The following is an 18,663-nucleotide window of genomic DNA, read 5'->3' as shown; positions in this document are numbered from 1 at the left end:
AAGCCACGGTGGCTGAGTGCCGCCTCGTTTCCTTGCCCTCGATAATGCGTCTACGCCGCATGATTTAACACAAGATATTATGCCCAACCCAAACTCTTCAGGAATATATTTACACTTGAACTACATACGCAAAGTAAAAAATATCTGAGTTCCTCTCGTCCATTCGGCCTCGCGTCCGTTATGCCTTGTGGCAGTATGCCTCGTATCCATTATGCCTCGCGTCTGTATGCCTAGCATACTATACCTAACATCTATATGCCTAGCGTCCATATGCCTCGTATCCCGTATCCCGTACGACGTAGAAACATGACCGAGCAGTCCTATGACTTTCTTTTCTTTGAGTTGCTGTAATGAACTCATTTTTCCTCATCCGTCAAGATGCGATGGGGTAAACTCTTCCTTGTTGCCGCTGTAGCAATTGTTAAAGAACGAAAATAGATGGTATTCAAGACACGACCGCATGACGTTGACTACCGTATTCTTATATTCCATTAAAACAAATAGTAGAGGGAATTGCAACGCTTACAAAGCTTCGAGGCACCAAAAGGTGCCAGTTGCCGATTATTCTTGTTTACTGGTAAGTCCGTCCAGAATTCCAGCCATTTCAGTATTTTGCAGTAGCCATGTACCACTAACAGCCACCAGCATTATGAGTGAAACCGGCACGAGATGATCGGTACTATTTTGTCTTTCCTCCTTTCAGCTGCTAACACCTAGCGTCCGTATGTACCCGGTACGGTTTCTAATGAAACTGATGGGGTGAAATGTTCGGACGGTACCTTTTATACCAAGGCTTCGTCAGTTAGTTAGAAAGAAGGAGGATCTAAGTAGATGATGAAATGGCAAGGAAAAAAATTTTCTTGAAAGCTGCGCCGGCTGCTGTCGTAATATTAACACCAACAAAAACATGCATTTTTGTAAGGTTTTTTCCGCTAGCAGCAGCATTTTGTGAAACAGAAAATTCAATCAGCCGCTTCTATTACAAAACTTCGAGGCGCCAAAAGGTACCAGTTGCCAATTATTCTTGTTTACTTGTTAGTCCGTCCAGAATTCCAGCCATTTTAGTATTTTGCAGTAGCCATGTACTACTAACAGCCACCAGCATTACGGGTGAAACCGGCACGAGATGACCGGTACTATTTTGTCTTTCCTCCTTTCAGCTGCTAACCCCTAGCGTCCGTATGTAACCGGTACGGTTTAGTAATGTAACTGATGGGGTGAAATGTTCGAACGGTACCTTTTATACCAAGGCTTCGTCAGTTTGTTAGAAAGAAAGAGTGGCTAAGTAGATAATGAAATGACAAGGAACGTAAATAAGCATCGGAAACAGAAAGTGACAACAACAATAACAACAAAGTCAGATCGATTGTATCCGTTAGTGTCGATTGTGCTTGGGAGAGAGGTGGTGATTGGCTGCGCGGTATGATTTAGACAATCGATATTAATTACCAATTTTTCAATAGTCTATCTCAAACAATAGTTTGTTTTTGTTACATAAATTTAACCGTAAAAGAATTTCTGATTGATTGATGCCAAAGCCTCGAAAACCTGATTATAAATGACTGAAAAATAAGCGCTCAAAACCTGACCACTTTTCCCTGGTTTTCCCTGGTTGAATTACTAGATTTTCAAATTCAGGTGCCTAACTTCGATATAGACGGTAGTCAATGTCAAAACGACGCTCAACGTCCTTTGGCTTCAAATTATAAGGAACCTTAGTTCCTTGCTCTTGTGTTTTCTTAAGCATGTGATGGCTTGGCGAGTAACTGATAATACCGAAGCAAGCTGTTCTTGAATTCGGCATGGATCCTCATGAGACAATTCTTCCAATTCAGTGTTTCCGAAGGTTTTTGGTCTTGCTTCACGCGGACAGTAGTCAACATCGAAACAAAACAACACAGCAACAGAACCAATCACAGCATGTTGTTTCACTTAGAGCAGCAATTTCGTAAAATTTATTTTAACTCTCAATGCGCTTCAGCCGTCGTTTTTTAATGAAATGAGAAGAATATTTATTATTTGGTATAAAATCATTTTTTGTTGAAATTAGATTAGAATCGGAAACTACACGGTGAGGCAGGAAAAAATGCGAAATTTTCTGGCAGGTATTTCTTCAAATCCCATTTTCATCGTTTAAAAGCAACAGTATCAAAAGTTTCGGGTTCAGTTATTTTCATTGGCTTTTTTCAAACAAATTTATTCGATGTGTCCTTGGAAATGCATGAAATGCGAGATCTGGAGTTATCTAAAAAAAAAATCGACCTTCTGGGACTTTCGTTCGCTGTTTTCTGGGCAACCGAGAGCTTAGTATGGAATATTTTGGAATTGGCTTATCAAATGACTCACAACTCGCTCCCAACCATATAGAAATTATTTTGATGATTATTATGTATCTTAAACTTGATTTTTTACTAGGGTGGTGCATTTATTTTTTCAAGGGTGGTTTCGAGAACGTGTTGCCCGTGGCTCTGTGGTTAGCGATGCCGATCGGCTAGCTCTCTAGCGATTCCCGATTCGGTCGAGGATCTTTTCAAGCTGGAAATTTTCGCGACCCAGCACTGGGGCACGGGGTATCGTTGTACTTATCTTACAACACGCAAAATGTGCCTAAAACAATATCGATTCTCTTAACTAGTGTTCGACATCGGAACGAAAACGTTGGGTCCGCGTTCCGGTCCGGTCCGGTCCGGTCCGGTGAAAAATCGGAACTAGCTCGTTCCGGTCCGATTTGGGTCCGGTCCGATTGGCTCCGTTCCGGTTCCGGTCCGGAGTCCGGTCCGAAGTTGTACTGTTAATGTTGTACTGCGAAGTTGTACTGCGAATTCATTGACATAGAATGAAATCAGAATATGTATCATATACCGACACTTTATTTCTCACTTCGAGTGTATTAGTTACTAGACTAGACACATCACATACAATTTGCAGGCTGCTCTTTCGCTTCTCTTTCGGTTCAGATTGCGACGCGCAAGGCAATATTTCGTTGCTTCACGAAATGAGCGAGACACCCGTGCTGTACATACTTGATACCATAGTGTTGTTAGTCTCACTCATACTGTCGGTGCGTGCTTGCTGCTATTCAGAGGAATTCATGAAGAAGAAAAAGTATCTCGAAAGCGTGTGTGCAAAAGACTTGAAAAGCGTAGCATATGTCTCGTCCTCAAGAAGAAAGGAGGAGAATGGTTTTGCTTCTCGCTCGCTTTGCAATGCTGCTTAATACCAGTTGAAACTGTTTAGGTGTAGTAGTTTGGAGCTGCCAAATACATTGGAGAAACGCTAGAGCATTAATTGCGTTATGCCCAACACACAATCATTGTACTGGTTCCGAATTACATCAACAATTGCGCTAAAAACGCACAATTTTGTACTGGTTTCACACCATCCAACTTTTGCGTGTAGTAACAAAAAGGCTGGTTCTACAATTTTCCTAGTTTTGGAACATTTATTAAAGCCAATAATTTAGTAAAAGTAGCTGCCAGATTACAGCTATACCTCGATTATATGCACCCTCGATTATACGCACCCTCGATTTTACGTACTTCGATTTTACGCACGTTTTACCTCGATTTTATGCACACTTTTTTCAAATACATTTTTAAGTCAAATGTTTTTTATTTTAATTGTACACATTGCAGGTAATATATACATTAGACATCGTTCCAGAATAAGAGGTTATCCATATACCACGTTTTAGCTTAAATTGGAGTCGGAAGGTAGGAAAGTGATCACGGTCCGTTAAATTTTTCGAGAATTTTTTATATCGTTTGACCACGGAGAGAGAGAGAGGGTTGTCTGAATTTAGCCAAAATATGTCCACGTAGGATATGGATAGCACCTAATGGAAACTAGAAATTGTTTTATTTCATGTCGTTCAAAAACTGAGGGCCATTGATGAACTGTGTAACATAGGGTGGTCGGTATTACCGACTTTTCGAAAAACCGGTATTTCGGTATTTATAAAAATAAAAACCGGTAAAAAACCGGTATTTTTTTTTCTTCTGACTAATACAAACCAGGGGCGACTCGTGGTCTTTATACCTACTTGTTCAACTACAAAATTCTGGAAATCATTGTTTAGGGAAATAATGACAATCATGTCTACGGAAAAACGCAAATCATTCTCTCTGTACTATTAGAAAATAAAACTGAAAAATAATTAAATATATACAGAAATTTGGATTTGAAATCTATTTTTTGCCTAGGTCGCATCTATGGACGTGTCGCTGCATAATTATGTTTTCGCATTTATGAGTACCTTCATTTATGAGTACCTTCATGCTTCATTACGACCCAGCTTTTTTTCTGTAAGATTTGGACCACTTGTTTTGATCTCTTGTGGTGTTATACGATCCAGATACAACACTGGATAAATTTAATAGTGTTTGGAAAACTTTAATGAATGAATCCAGTGATATGATTACGAAGAACATTATTTCGAAACTCATATTAATAAAAAAAACATGCAGATTTTTATTGTAAATTTCTTTCACATCGCAAAACTTAGTTTGAAATTATTGAATAAATTTAAAATTCTTAGAGGAACAATTATTGAAACTGTTGAGAAGAGTAAATGAATGAAGAAGAAAATGAAATGACGATCAGACAAGTATTTACATTCTACAAATTCGAAGGAATCGAAGGTAAATACTTCTCTATTCTGTTTGACAGTTCTTCCATATTCAGTTCAACCTGAGAAAGCATTTTTCTCAGCTATAATTATCGCTAATAAAATTCGCTGCGGTTTGGGCGACGAAGCTTTGGCCATGCTACAGTTATTTAAATTTCGCTTTCTCAAGAATAAGGAGCAATAATTTTTAGAACAAAATTTTTTATTGATTGATTATTTCATCCTGTAAACGCTTTGTATAAGGAGCAACATGTTCATAACTAGGTGCAACCAGTGCAATGCACTCAGAGACGCCAATCCAAATTTATATTTAAATATTATTTTTTTAGTTTTACTTTTAAATAGCACAAAACGAATAATGACTTACGTTTTTTCGCGGACAAGATTGTGATTACTGCCCCAAACTATGATTTTCAGAATTTGTGGTTGAACTGGTAGGTTCAAAATCCACGGCACAGTGGGGCGACTCCATACAAATGCTGGCCAAGCAAAAGAAATGTCTTCAAATCATGGAAAATACATGGTTTTTATATAATTTTGGGACGCTGAGTCCGAATTTGATGTTATTTTTGCATGAAAATGTGTATTTCTGACGCCAGAGGAATTTTCATGTTTTTATATATATTATATGAGGAAAATTTTACGTCGGTTTCAATTTTTTGGAGAACAAAATGCATGATACTTGAAAGACTTTCATATGCCATAAAAAAACATAAAAATATTATTTAGTTATTAAGAAAATAAAAAAATATCAATTGAAAAATATGCTTCGTGATGAAAATTACTTTCGACATTTTTTTTTTCAAAATGACTATATTTAATTGCGTCTTTTTATCGCATTCTTCTTTTTATTCACTTCCACCTTCATCTTCATTTTTGTGTTAATTTTTAATACAGTTTTAATATCTTCATGAAGAATTTTCAAAACGCAGTTTCTAACGTCAAAATAATAATTCAATATTTGTTCTGTAGAAATTAGCAGGCGATTTATTATGTCATGGTTTGTGTTTACACGATTGTTTTTACATGTGACTGGTATGATACAAACTTAAATTATGATTTTGTTACTCAGTGCTGGTGATACGCAACATAAACAATGATTAGTTTTTAATACTGCGTTAAATATCGGAATATTGATGGGTTAAACTTGTTAATATAAAAACAGTGTGATTAATCATACTGCAACATGTTTGAAAACGCTGTTATTATCAGACTAATACGAGCCATTCGTTATTCTGTTGACTGTTTGCAGTGTGCAATTCAAATTTACATTTTTAAAATCCGTAGGTGCCGAACACTTGTTGTTTCTCTTCGATAAAAGGGTACTCTGCGCAACTTTGCGCAGGATCGGACTAGATGCTTTTGAAAGCATTTTTTCCAAGCTATTTATTAAAACTAGTGCCAATAGTGCCAAACCCTGCCGTCTAAACTTAAAACGCTGTTTTATACAAAAAATACGTAATTTTTTGATTCCGCCTAATTTTTTTGAGTATTTCAATGAGATTATACATTATCCAATGATGAGGATTTATTCTCCACTATTTTACAGACAACTTTTCATTAGACGTCATTAAGATACAAGTTACCCTTGAGGCTCCAGCAAATTTCGCAACATTGCATTATTTTCAAGAAAAACGCTAAAAAACGTTGACTCAGTACACTTTGAAAAATCATAGAAAATTCAAATTCCATCGTAATGCTCTAAACATTTGGATTCTGACACTTCAATAGTATACAACTATAGGAAAAATACAATTGAAATGAAACTCGCATTTTCATTTTTGGGTCGATGGCCAGCGATTCCCCACTGTGCACGGGTTGCCTCTGTAAGTATGAGTGTGTAAAGAAATTAGCTGTTCTACTTAAAAAATAAATGTCTTGCTTTATTGATAAGAAGTTTTTTGATATATTATCGATACACACAAATACATGATTCGAATCCAAGCAGAACAAACAAGAAAGAAACCAAAAATTGATAAATAGGTTAGAGTAAATTAATATTCAATGTTTCTAAATATATAATATTATATACACCGTCATTTGATTTGTAACGCCTACCTTAGTGGGTAGCATTCATTAACCTTACAATGATTTATGAATATTGTGACAATTATTTTTTTTAATTTTAAGAAAAATACCGGAAATACCGGTTTTTTCGCCACTCCAATTCCGGTGTTTCGGTATTGGAAAAAATATCGGTTTTACCGGTTTTATCGGTTTTTGTTTTACCGGTAAACCACCCTAGTGTAACACCAAAACAGGGAAGGCACTTTTTAGAAGTGCATAATGAATACGATGAGTTAGATAAGTTCGAATAAAATACATTAATAAATGATTGAGAAAAATTTGGAAAACATGACTCATTTTTGAGATGCTAAAAATGCTATTTTGGGAAAGTATTGATGATCACAAATATTTTCAATCCCAAAACGATGTCTTTTATCGGTGTGACGTTTTCAACAAAGATGTAATTCATAATTCCAAAATAAAAATATACAGTCTAATATAACTTTTTTTGGAAAAAAGTCATAAGAAAATTTAGATATTATTAATCTAATCTAGCTTGTGCTCATTTAAAAAAAATTTTTTTTTTCATAAAAACTGCAAAAAATTACCTAAACATTGAAACGGTCCAATCATAGAGAAATAAGGAGAAAATTTTGTAAGTAATCTTCTGTAATTTTTACGAAAAATTGGATATCTAAAAAATGAGCTTTTTCAGATAATAATCTTTAATTTTTTTCAACTTATTTTTTAAAAAATATTATTTTTCAGAGTGTTTTTTCAAAAGACAAAATTTTTATCTACAACGTTATCGAAGACGTCACACCGATCAAACAAACTGTTTTGGCTCTCGAAATATTAGTAATAATCAATACCTTTCTATAACAGCATTTTTAAATAGCCTCTCAATAATAAGTCGTGTTCCTAAAAAAAATTACCAATAGTACAAAACGGCATCTTTGGCCCATAGAAACGTCTATGCAAAGTTTCAGCCAAATCAAAAATTACAATAAAAATATTGAAACTGGAATTTTTATTGTGGAACTACTTTGTGCAGCTGAAGGAGTATTTTTTAAATAATCGTGGTGATTTTCCTACCATGCACGATGCATTAGAGAACGTCTAATAATTAGGTAACACAAATAATGCAATTCTTTTTAGGACTTTGAATTTTTTTTGTATGGGCGGATTAGATGTACCCTTACATGTTTGTTTGCAAATTTCAAGTTACGGAAATCAATTTTGAGTTATAAAAAATATTGAAAATCTTGCTTCGATTTACCGCACGATTCGATTTTACGCACATCTCAAAAACGAGCATGTGCGAAGCTGCGACCGCGAGTGAATGTAAAAAGATTTCGCTTGTGATTTTTTTGTGCCAATTCGCAATTTTTTTGAGGTTTCTCGTGCTTAAGTGCCTAAAAAGTTGAAGAGAATTACAATCCCCATTTTATTCGCTGTTTTGCGTGGATCTCTTTCGTTTATCATCGTTTTCGGACCGTCCATCTACAGCGAAAACTACATTCATAACTACAGTGTAGTTATGAATATTGTTATCCAGTTTGAAATAAAAGCGGCAAACTGGAGACAAGTGAGAAAAGACGTGACCTAGAACCTGCAATCATAAATGTGTGAAGATTAGTGTACATTGTGCCAGACATGATCCAGTGAAATTATATGATGATTCCTGGAAGCAGCCATTTCATCCGGTGGTGGAGCGCTTCCTCGAAAGTACTCACAATCCAAGTATGATGACAGTTCTACAAGGTATGCTATTCACGTCAATGCATTGGTATTAGTGATCGTTATGAACTTTTTCCAATTTTGTATGAAATTTGAAATGATTTTGCATTTTAAACTAAACTTATAAAACATACTTTCCTGAAAAGTTATAGAAATGATGTTGAAACATGTTTTATTTGTGGGGAATACATAAACATGCTGCGGTTTAGGTAAAATATGCTAGTTTTCATCAATTTGCTGGTAACCTCTTTGCACTTTTCGTTTTTTTCTTGTACTCTAATAGCGCTTCTAAATAGAGTCGCTTATGTTTCATACAGTAACAAAAGTCATGAGCTATGACAATGACTAAGATTATGCTCCAACTATTAGAAATATAGCATTTTTATATATTTTATTTCGACATATTGTCGCAATTTTTCACACTAAATCTAAATTAATATAAATTTCTAGTGTGTTTCAACTAGAGATTCACTCTCCAACCAAAAAAATCATATATAAAACAACATAAAACGAGAAATTTCCAAAAATGTTCTGAATTCCATACAAAACGCGAAATTTTTCATAACGAGATTTGTTTGTGTGCGTGGATAGACAAAAATGTAGCATACCTTGTAGAACTGTCATCATACTTGGCTCACAATCACCAAGGAAACGGTGTGATTGTTTATGTGCGAGTGGTGAAAAAAAGTAACGGAATGCTTTATGCGCTGAATGCTGACTCGATGTATAAGATAAGAGCATTGTGTTTATATTTACAAAAACATTTATTTAATAATTTCGCCCGGTGGTTGAGTGATTCTTTTTCGAAACTTTCGTCATTTCGTCAAGCTTCATTTCAAGGTTTTTCTGTTCATAAGCATTCCAAACAATGCATGAAAAGAATCCGGTTACTGCTATATTTCAGTTAACATTATGTTTACATTCTCAGGTTTTGGAACAAAGATGACGGAAACAGTGCGATGGATATTCCGATGCTATAAAAACTGGATCAATATTATATATTATATATTATATATATTATTATATACGGGTCGATTTCTTTGATACGGAAGTAACATCAAATAAATCGAAAGTCTGAAAACAATATCAGAATCCCAATGGCTCTGATATTGCTGTCGGGCGGGGCTTACCAAAGGGAAAAAGATTTCGGAATGCGCTGCAAGTACTCAGTCATTCTGTCATGGATCTTTGGAAAATCGGTAGAGCTAGCACCTTCTTGATCCTGAAACAAAGACTGTTGCAGAAATGAAATTCTACTGCAGCTGTCTTCGTTTCACATTATCACTGCCAGACAGTGGGAGAGAGATAGGTTCCACACACATCTCAAAAACGAGCATGTGCGTAAAATCGAGGTATGCCTGTATTTTCCTACTTAGTCTGTTTCTGCGTGATGTGACGAGGACCCGCCCCAAAGAAAGTTTGTTCACGAGTGGAACATTCGGCGTAGAAACACACAGGACGTCTCTTGCCATTAACGACAGGTTCGGAAATCTTTCAGAATTGTCCTGAATGATGAAAAGAAAATAAATAACGCCATAAATGAAACAAAAATTATCTATTTTGTAACTCACTTTCCACCAATTTAGCCGATGGCATTCAATTAACGGGGTGGCCAGAAGATTTCCAATTTGAATGATGAAAAGAAAATAAATAACACCATAAATGAAACAAAAATTATCTATTTTGTAACTCACTTTCCACCAATTTAGCCGATGGCATTCAATTAACGGGGTGGCCAGAAGATTTCCAATTTCCCGGTTTTTTCTCGGTTTTCCCGGTTAGAAATTGATGTTTTTCCATAAATATTTTAGTCCAACCACGTTTATTTATTGACAAAATAATTTTGTGAAAGAATCTTGTTTTTAATATCATAATTTCATTTCAAAACGTGAAAAAGGGTTAACTATTTCGGCCAACATCTATTTGCTGTTGGTTTTTTCGAAACATGTAACGTGCAGAAAAACATTTCACATGAATTTTTAATTTATTTTAAACCGTTCTTTGGAACAATTTTCTGTCATTTTAGGCTTACGTAAATTAGTTACTGGTTTAATTAAACTGTTTAACTAAAACAATATTTGTAACTTTCTGCACTCTCTGGTTGAGATTTTTTGCCTTTTGTAGAACTGGTTTCTGCTTTTTCAAACCTTCATTATATATATTTACAAATTTGGAATTTAATTCAAAGTTGTTTTCGCTGCTGTTGAGCTTTGGAAACGACAAATCTTTGAAATCTTTTTCTATCATTCCAAGCCTTGTGAAATTTCATTAATTGTTTTTAAGCTTTTGTTACGGATTTTGGCCTTTTTCAAAGTGCTTATTTGAAAATAAAATATAAAAATTCATTTTCCACTGATTCTAAATTGAATTTCAAATATGATCTTCTTATTTTTGAGCTAAATAAGAAGATTGGTTTGTGTTTTCTGATTCCGCGTTCTTAATTTCAGAATTTTCAAAAAAAATCTATTTAAAAAAACTGAATTTATTACTTTCATAATATCATTGAATTCTTTTCATATTTTTGGTGCATTTATGACTTTAAATTAAAATCTGATTGCTGAATTTTACCGAAGAACTTTAGAAACATTTGAACATATTTTTTATCTTTTTCTAGTCTCTGTAAACGTTTCCTGGCAATTGTGAGCTGAATTATGAACAACTGTGTGTATTTCTGTCGTTTAATATATTTTTTCCGTTTTCTTAAGGATCTCTTGAGGCTCAGTTATTGTCTTGACAATATAGAAAGGACTAATTTGATACCATTGTTATCCCTATGTGGTATTGTTCCAGGTTTATTTTAGGAGAATTATTTCCGCTATGGCCCTTATAGTTTTGCCTTTTTTATTTGAAAAATATGTCTTTCTGATTTTAGGGGAGTATGCAAGCAATTTTAAAAAAAAACAAAGAGAGGCTCTGCATTTTAAGCCTCTAGAATACTATTTGAAAATTTTGAATTGAATTTTAAATTATGTTCGTTGCCTCTGGTTTTTGAAACGCAAATTCTTGAAAATCAATTTCTGAAATTTCTGGCCTCAAGACATTTTCTCAAGCGGATTTGAGCTTAACCCATTATCGGTGGAGAAAAATCAGTTTTTACCTCAAACAATGAACTTTAAACTCTTATTACTAATCAACTATATGCATAATTAACATAAACTGTATTGCATATTAAACATCAATCTATTCTCTAACGATGCTGAATAGTTTCGTCGTGTGAATTTTCAAGTATAATTGTTGAACTCAAATCAAAGTTTGAATGTCAGGTAATGCCATATGGCATCATCCGCCGGTAATGGGTTAGGCTACGATTTTTTTATTTTGGCTTGTTTTCTGATGGTCTATTTCTGCCAATACTATGTCAATCCCCGACACCCGGGAAAGCGACTCCAACTAGAATCTTAACTAAAGACCCGTTGATTAACGGACCGGTGCCAACGGCTTCACTTTCCCATGCGATAGAAGAACCCAGAGATTTTTCGCCTCAGAAAATCTCCGGAGGATCGAATCTAGATCAGTTTTGGTTGATTGTGAGTGGATAACGTCACCACACAACTATCGACACCTATGGCGTTGGGGTTCGAACCCAGATCCAGCGTGGTTGGTGGAGGCGTTACTTGTTTTAAGTTTTAGATATATTTTTTATCATAGTTTAGCTTTTGCCTATTTCAAATTTACATGTAAAGCCTGATTGGAATCATTGACTTCTCTGGCCTTCGAAATATTTTTTAGTAATTTAAAGTTTTAACCTTCCCAAAGTTTTGTTAGTTTTTGTTGCGATTTGTAACCTACGATTCAAATTTTGTTACCTTTTAAAGAATATTTTTACATCGATTATGAATAATTCGAAACAAACTCAAAATGACATTAGACGTTGATCCTGTAAAGTAGTGGTTGTTTTGATGTTTGATCGCCACTTACTGTTGAAGCCCTAATCAGTGCGAATGAAGGGGAGATAAATTAAAGAAAAACAATCTCAGACAACTGTTAGTGTACGGAACAATTGCGGGGCTAGCGCAAGGATCCTATTGACTCTAACGGTCGTCTCTCTTAGCCGAGATTCTAATGTATGACGACTGGCTTGTTACTCCAGCACCTTACCCCGAGACCAATGGTTCCTTGAGCCTTCCAGTGTTTATGAGATGACAAAAAATGTATAGCGCGTTGAACTAATACAACAGATCTCAAGCATAAACAAACAATATCGCACGCTTAGCCTTGGGGCTAATAGCGGTCTCGATCAACTAGATTTAGTTGAGAGATTTCGTTATCGATATTGTTTTTTTGGCACATTTTGCATGTGTAGGATAAGTACAACGATACATCGTGCCCCTGTGCTGAGTCGAAAATTTCCAGCTCGAAAAGATCCTCGACTCGATCGGGAATCGAACCCGATATCACAACCGTGTGGTAGAGCTAGCCGACCGACATCGCTAAGAGCAAGTCCACCAGTGGCTAAATTGAAGTTTCTAAAGCTAGTTTGGCAACTCCCACCTTAACGCGGCAACCGCACCGGGCGTTGCTATGTTGGTTTGGAAAATAGCAATCCCCTCCTCGGGTAGTAGCGAGTTATTAAATTTGGCAATGCGATAGCAACGAGCCGAATCGTTGCTATTTGATGAAATGTCAAACTGTTGTTTTTTTTGTGCTCGATAGTAAATGTTCGTAATAATATTACGAAGATGATGAGTGTTTTGAATGCGGACCCAATTGGTCGGCCTCGGAAGACGAAGTGTTTTGCCTCGCTTGTTAAACACGTCGTAGGACGCAAGTGTCGGCATGATCCACTTCTCAATTTTATTTCCGATTGAGCTGAAATTTTGCACAGGGTGTTTTTTCGGGCAGGTAAACATTTTGTAAGGTTTTTTATTGAGATGACCATTTTGGTTGGCATTTCGGTCTGCAACCTAAACGATGCGGAAAGCTCAAATCCTCACAAGATTGGCCAATATTATTCAATAAATCTGGAAGGTTTAAGCAAATCTGCTCGGGAGTATTACCAACTATTTTCCCGTTTCGTTCGGTCGTTGTATGAAAAACCATTTTTCTCCTTTACCGCTGTTTCAATCTTCAAAAACAACCTAAGATGCGTTCGAAAGCGGCGTTGGGAATGGTCATCGGTATAGACCGTTGTTAAAACGCAGGATGGCACCTTTCTCCGTATGGCGGTTTTTTTGGGTTTTTACTAGGCTGAGAGTCGCCCCGAATCTTTCCAAAAACCATTTTCTTAATCGCGTATAATGAAATTTGTTTTGCGAAATCACTTTCTTCATCACTAATCAATCAAATAATCGAAAATAATTTACGCGTTCTATACTTAAGTTCTTTTTGGCGGCAAATTTTCAAATAATAATAGCAAACTGTGGGAACCGAGACAGCATGAAATATAGATTACAACTAATGACAGTTCGCCAGCTTTCAGTAGAATAGTCATTTAAGCCAACGTTGCGGGACGTGCCCAGTTTTACGGAATTACTTTAAATAAACATATAAGGATGAAAAAATTTATGTACGCACAAGTAAAAAAATCTGCAAAAGAATTATGCTATCGATAGCTTGGGAGAACGGAAACAAAGTTAAAACAAAGTTATGTGAAATGGAGGGAACATTTTATGAAGTAGAAAGAACGTAGATCATTCCGGAAACGATTGACTGACGGATAAGTTGGTTATTACTAGTTCCGCAAAAAATATGCGCAATACATCACAAACAAACATTTTGCCAACGCTGGCTAGTGACGGTCTTCAGAAATTGGCAACTGCCGGTGTGAAAAAGAAATAGTGGAATTGGTAATCCCCATTAGCAACGACCGGTGCGAAAATCGGTTGCTATCCAAAATAGCAACGGCCAGCGTTGTGAAAATAGCAACTTAAATGGCAACTCACCGGTGCGCTTGCTCTAACCACAGAGCCACGGGGACCACACATGTGTAAATAACAGATCCCAAGCATGTGTAAATAAAAAATAATGTTTAAAATGGACATGATAAATTTCCCGGTTTTCCCGGTTCATTTTCGAATTCTCGGTTTCTTCCCGGTTTTGAAGGTTTTTCTCGGTTCGCTGACCACCCTGAATTAAGTACAAACTCAGAACAAGTTGTGAGAGTCTATCAGTTGTTCACTAGTTTCGAAGCAGCAGGAGAAAAAACGAAATAGCAACAAAAAAAATGTAACAATCAATATCTTTCTAATTTTATAAGAACCATGTGATTAATTAAAGCATATATTAATGCAGGTTGCAAAGGCGAGCAAGGATTGAGTTTTAATAAGAGCAGCGAAGAAAATCGAAAGGATAAAAAACTTGCTGCGTTCTATGACCTAAATTGAATAATTTTTTTTCTTCACCGAAAATGTCCGGGGTCCGGAAAGCATTGCCCGGTCCGTTCCGAAGTCCGGATGGCTTCGTTCCGGTCCGGTCCGGAAAAAATCGGACTTTGAAGGTTCCGGTCCGATCGGACTTCGGACCGGACTTTTACCGGACCCTACCCGGTCCGATGTCGAACACTACTCTTAACTAATCTAGTTGATCGAGACCGCTATTAGCCCCAAAGGCTAGCGTGCGATATTGTGTGTTGAGTGTTCAAAAACATAATAGATATAAATGGGAAATCAGTGTTTCGTACGAAATACAACAGCGCGTGTGACGAAGGGTTAAAATATAGCTTTCCCTGCAGGTGGGGAAGTTGTCAGACGGTTAAACACAGAATTTCGTGAAAACAGCAACTACTATTCGTTTAACATTTTTCTTGTAATTTTAATTGCACTGCTCCGGCAATGCTTCATTTTCGTTACTTTGTGTTAACTAAACCGTTAGTAAAAGATTTACGTATGAGAACTAACCGATTTCAGAAACGCATATAACCTGTATTAAACATTTCTAGCAAGTACTAGTATACTTTTCTCAATTAAATGTGAAGACAAATTGTTATTGTATCTCTGAGATTCGTTTACACTCTTGATATTACAATAAACATATTTCAAATGAGTTAACCTTACGTTTAGGTAACCCTAATTCAGTATTGTAGGGAAATTGCGGCAAAACTGACATGTTGCTGATATTTTGCGTGGATTAACCACCTACCAATCGATTTCTGAGACTTTTTTACTCAATATAAGACATAATTTGGTCCTCGTGGCTCTGTGGTTAGCGATGTCGGTCGGCTAGCTCTCCCACACGGTTGTGATATCGGGTTCGATTTCCGATCGAGTCGGGGATCTTTTCGAGCTGGAAATTTTCTCGACTCAGCACTGGGGCACGGTGTATCGTTGTACTTATCCTACACATACGAAATGTGCCAAAAACAATACCGATAACGCATTCTCTCAACTAATCCAGTTGATCGAGACCGCTATTAGCCCCAAGGCTAAGCGTGCGATATTGTTAAGACATAATTTGACTACTTCTTCTCGATATTAGCGCATTACCAATAATGCTCTACATTCTCGATATTATTTTGCTTTGTGAGATATACTAAAACCATGCCAAAACCGCGTAGAATCACCGTTTTGAGCTCAGTTTTTGTCCGATTTCGAGTTCGAGACGAGTTTGACATAACTTCATTGATCACTCCAGAAGAATAGCAAAGTCCACGTTACAAGCATCTCAACTGACACATTCCTAATTCTTCTACGCCGGAACATCAAAATTTCAAACTGCATATTTGACCCAGAACTGTTGTGTATGTGAAAGAGGATAAATTGAACTTCACGGAAAACGTTTGTTTCATTTGAATTTACATGCAAAACTTGACTAAATGATTGAATTTAAACACTCATGAAAGATGAATAAAATCATAGTTTTGACACTATTTTTAAAAAATATGCTTAAATGATACTATTTTGAAGCTATGGGCATGTGATACATCATAAAGTAAAGGGTTTTTATGGACGTATTCATGGCCTAAACGCAGTTGTTGCTGCTATTTTGTAGATTCAATTGGTAGGTCATTGGAAAACAGATCCTTTATTATGGTGTCGCGTTACAAAAACAGTAGTTTTTTCGTATTGTGCAAATGTTACAAACTGTAGAAAAGTAGTTTTCAGGATTTTCTTAGTACTCGATGAGACCTTTCTTAGCATATGCTGGTATGTGAAATTGGTGCATTCTACTCAAAGTTACAATAGAGTCAAAGTTATGGTGTCGCCTTACGAAAATTTTATGTGTTTTTATAAAGTTACCAAAAACGAGTTTTTGAGCTTTTGTCAGTGTATATTGATAATACAACATGGAATCATGATGAATAATAGTCATCTACATCAAATTATATCCGCCTAGAAGTGAGAAGTTTGCTTTCCACTGGAATTAGATCAATAGATATTCAAAGCCAATGTAAACCCACGGGAAATTACTAGAATGGTTTTCAGATAACATTAAAAATGTAAAAATATCTTTGTGCTTGAAAATTAAAATAAATTTTGGAAACGCGAATATATTGAGGCTTATTACGGGAGTCACTTCACGGTGAAATGACAACCGTAATAGGCACGGTGAAAGTGATTCTGATTTGATTTGCACGCGTCTTTTTTCACCGTGGGATTTTTTCACTTCGTTCTCACCGTGAGGTGACATCCGTAATAAGCCCCATTACAATTTCAAAAGCAGTGTAAAACAGTGTTATTGACTATTTCAACCTCAAATAGACTTATGCTGTTTCTTAAGCCATTGATTCAATTGTTTAGTGTCTAGTTTTTCTTCGCTTTTTTGGCGTAAATACTGCTTTAACCAGTCATGTTATTTTCGAAAAACACATCAACAATAATCATTGCCACATGACAGAGAATAAAACAGAAACCTCACGTACACTGTACATATACTCTGGTAATATTTTCACTTCTAGTCAAAAATTGAAAAAATAATACCTCCGAAACACGAAAACAACCAGGCCAATTACGCTTCACTTCGTTCCTTGGGGAGTTGCTAAATAATACCTTTTCAACACACGGTGGCTAACTAGTCTGTGGCTTACAGCCACCTAAATAAACCAATAAAAAAAACTTTTCAACATTCATTCAAACTCATCGAGCTCTAGGGGCCATCCACATACCACGTGGACAGGTTTGATAGAGGGGGGGGGGGGGGGGGGGGTGATGTCCACGGTCCATACAAAATTCTTAGATTTTATATGGGCAGTTGTCCACGGGAGGGGGTGGCTTTTAAAATCGTTAAAAATCTGTCCACGTGGTATGTGGATGGCCCCCTAGGTTTATTATAAATTAACAATATTCCTACCAAACTCACTCAATAGCTGATGGTTACGACACTACCTAATATTCCAACAGACAAGCCACAACAAACCTAGAAAATTCATGTTTTTCACATATCTTTTCTTACTTCAAGTACATTGACATATTTTTTTTTGGAAACCTCAAAAAATTTGCAATTTGAGTAAGTAAATTTTGAGTAAGATGGTAGCAGAAAAATTCAAACGAGACGAGTTGCTCGCCGAGGCTTCAGTAAAAGGGCCCAATGTTTCATAAAGATACAGCTATTTTTGTTTGCCAGTCGAAAAGTGGAGGGTGCGGAGTGATAGCTTTGCATAAACTACTTGTTTCTCCTTGACTTCAAGGAAAATTGTATTAAAAAAGGTTAAAATCTGAATGAGATATAGCTTTTTTATGAAGGAAACCATTCTCAGTACGATGAGTGGTAAAATAATATAAATCTGACACGCCCCCATCGGCGTAACTTTGAACTAAATGTAAATGTCATAGCATAAACTTATTGGTATAAACCTAAACAACAACTTTGCCGAAGATAGCATAACTAAAAACTAATCATGATGCCCATATTTACAAAGCTCGCATTTTCGTAACGCGACACCATTTGCAGGAGACTGTTTTTGTTTTTGGGAACATTTCGCTAAAAAGCGAAATTCAGCGTTGGTGTCGCGTTACAAAATGTATCGGGCTGCAGTGCATGATACAACTATCTAAATTGCTAAACCAACCCGTCATAAGAAAGTACATTTAGTTGGCATTATTTACGACCTGTTTAATCATATGCTTATTTCTAAAGCAGGTATTAGACGAAGCAAATTTTTGCTATTTTTTGATACAGATTTTATTTTGTGCAAATAAAAATCGTACCAAAAATAGCAAATATTTGCGTCGTCTAATACCTGCTTAATATACAGCCTCAAATGTACACCAAATTCGGTTCCTCATGGTGTTGCGTTACGCTGGAATGTGTCAACTGTATTGTACTAGTACTATTTTCAACGATCATTCGCCTGCGCATATGCAACAATTTGTAAGCTTTGTGAGAATTGATATGCGAGCCATTCTTCTCATTTT

At 36.1% G+C, this 18,663-nt stretch overlaps 1 protein-coding gene across 4 annotated transcripts in view; it reads right to left on the bottom strand.

The window, feature by feature from the left end:
- LOC129727437 (NADH dehydrogenase [ubiquinone] 1 alpha subcomplex subunit 13) overlaps positions 1-18,663 on the bottom strand; it is a 510,282-nt gene that overhangs the window by 88,564 nt on the left and 403,055 nt on the right. Inside the window, exon 1 of one of the 4 annotated variants that reach the window (XM_055685280.1) lies at positions 11,061-11,064. The exons of the other annotated variants lie outside the window; for them this stretch is intronic. The gene's annotated coding sequence lies outside the window, so the exon portion shown is untranslated. Of the gene's footprint in view, positions 1-11,060; positions 11,065-18,663 lie in introns of those variants that run through there. 4 annotated transcript variants of the gene reach the window in all.

This window comes from Wyeomyia smithii, chromosome 3 (genome assembly GCF_029784165.1).
Source record: "Wyeomyia smithii strain HCP4-BCI-WySm-NY-G18 chromosome 3, ASM2978416v1, whole genome shotgun sequence".
Taxonomy (NCBI): Eukaryota; Metazoa; Arthropoda; class Insecta; order Diptera; family Culicidae; genus Wyeomyia; species Wyeomyia smithii.
The sequence above is the reverse complement of the archived record's forward strand: the minus strand, read 5'-3'. Positions and strand labels throughout refer to the sequence as shown.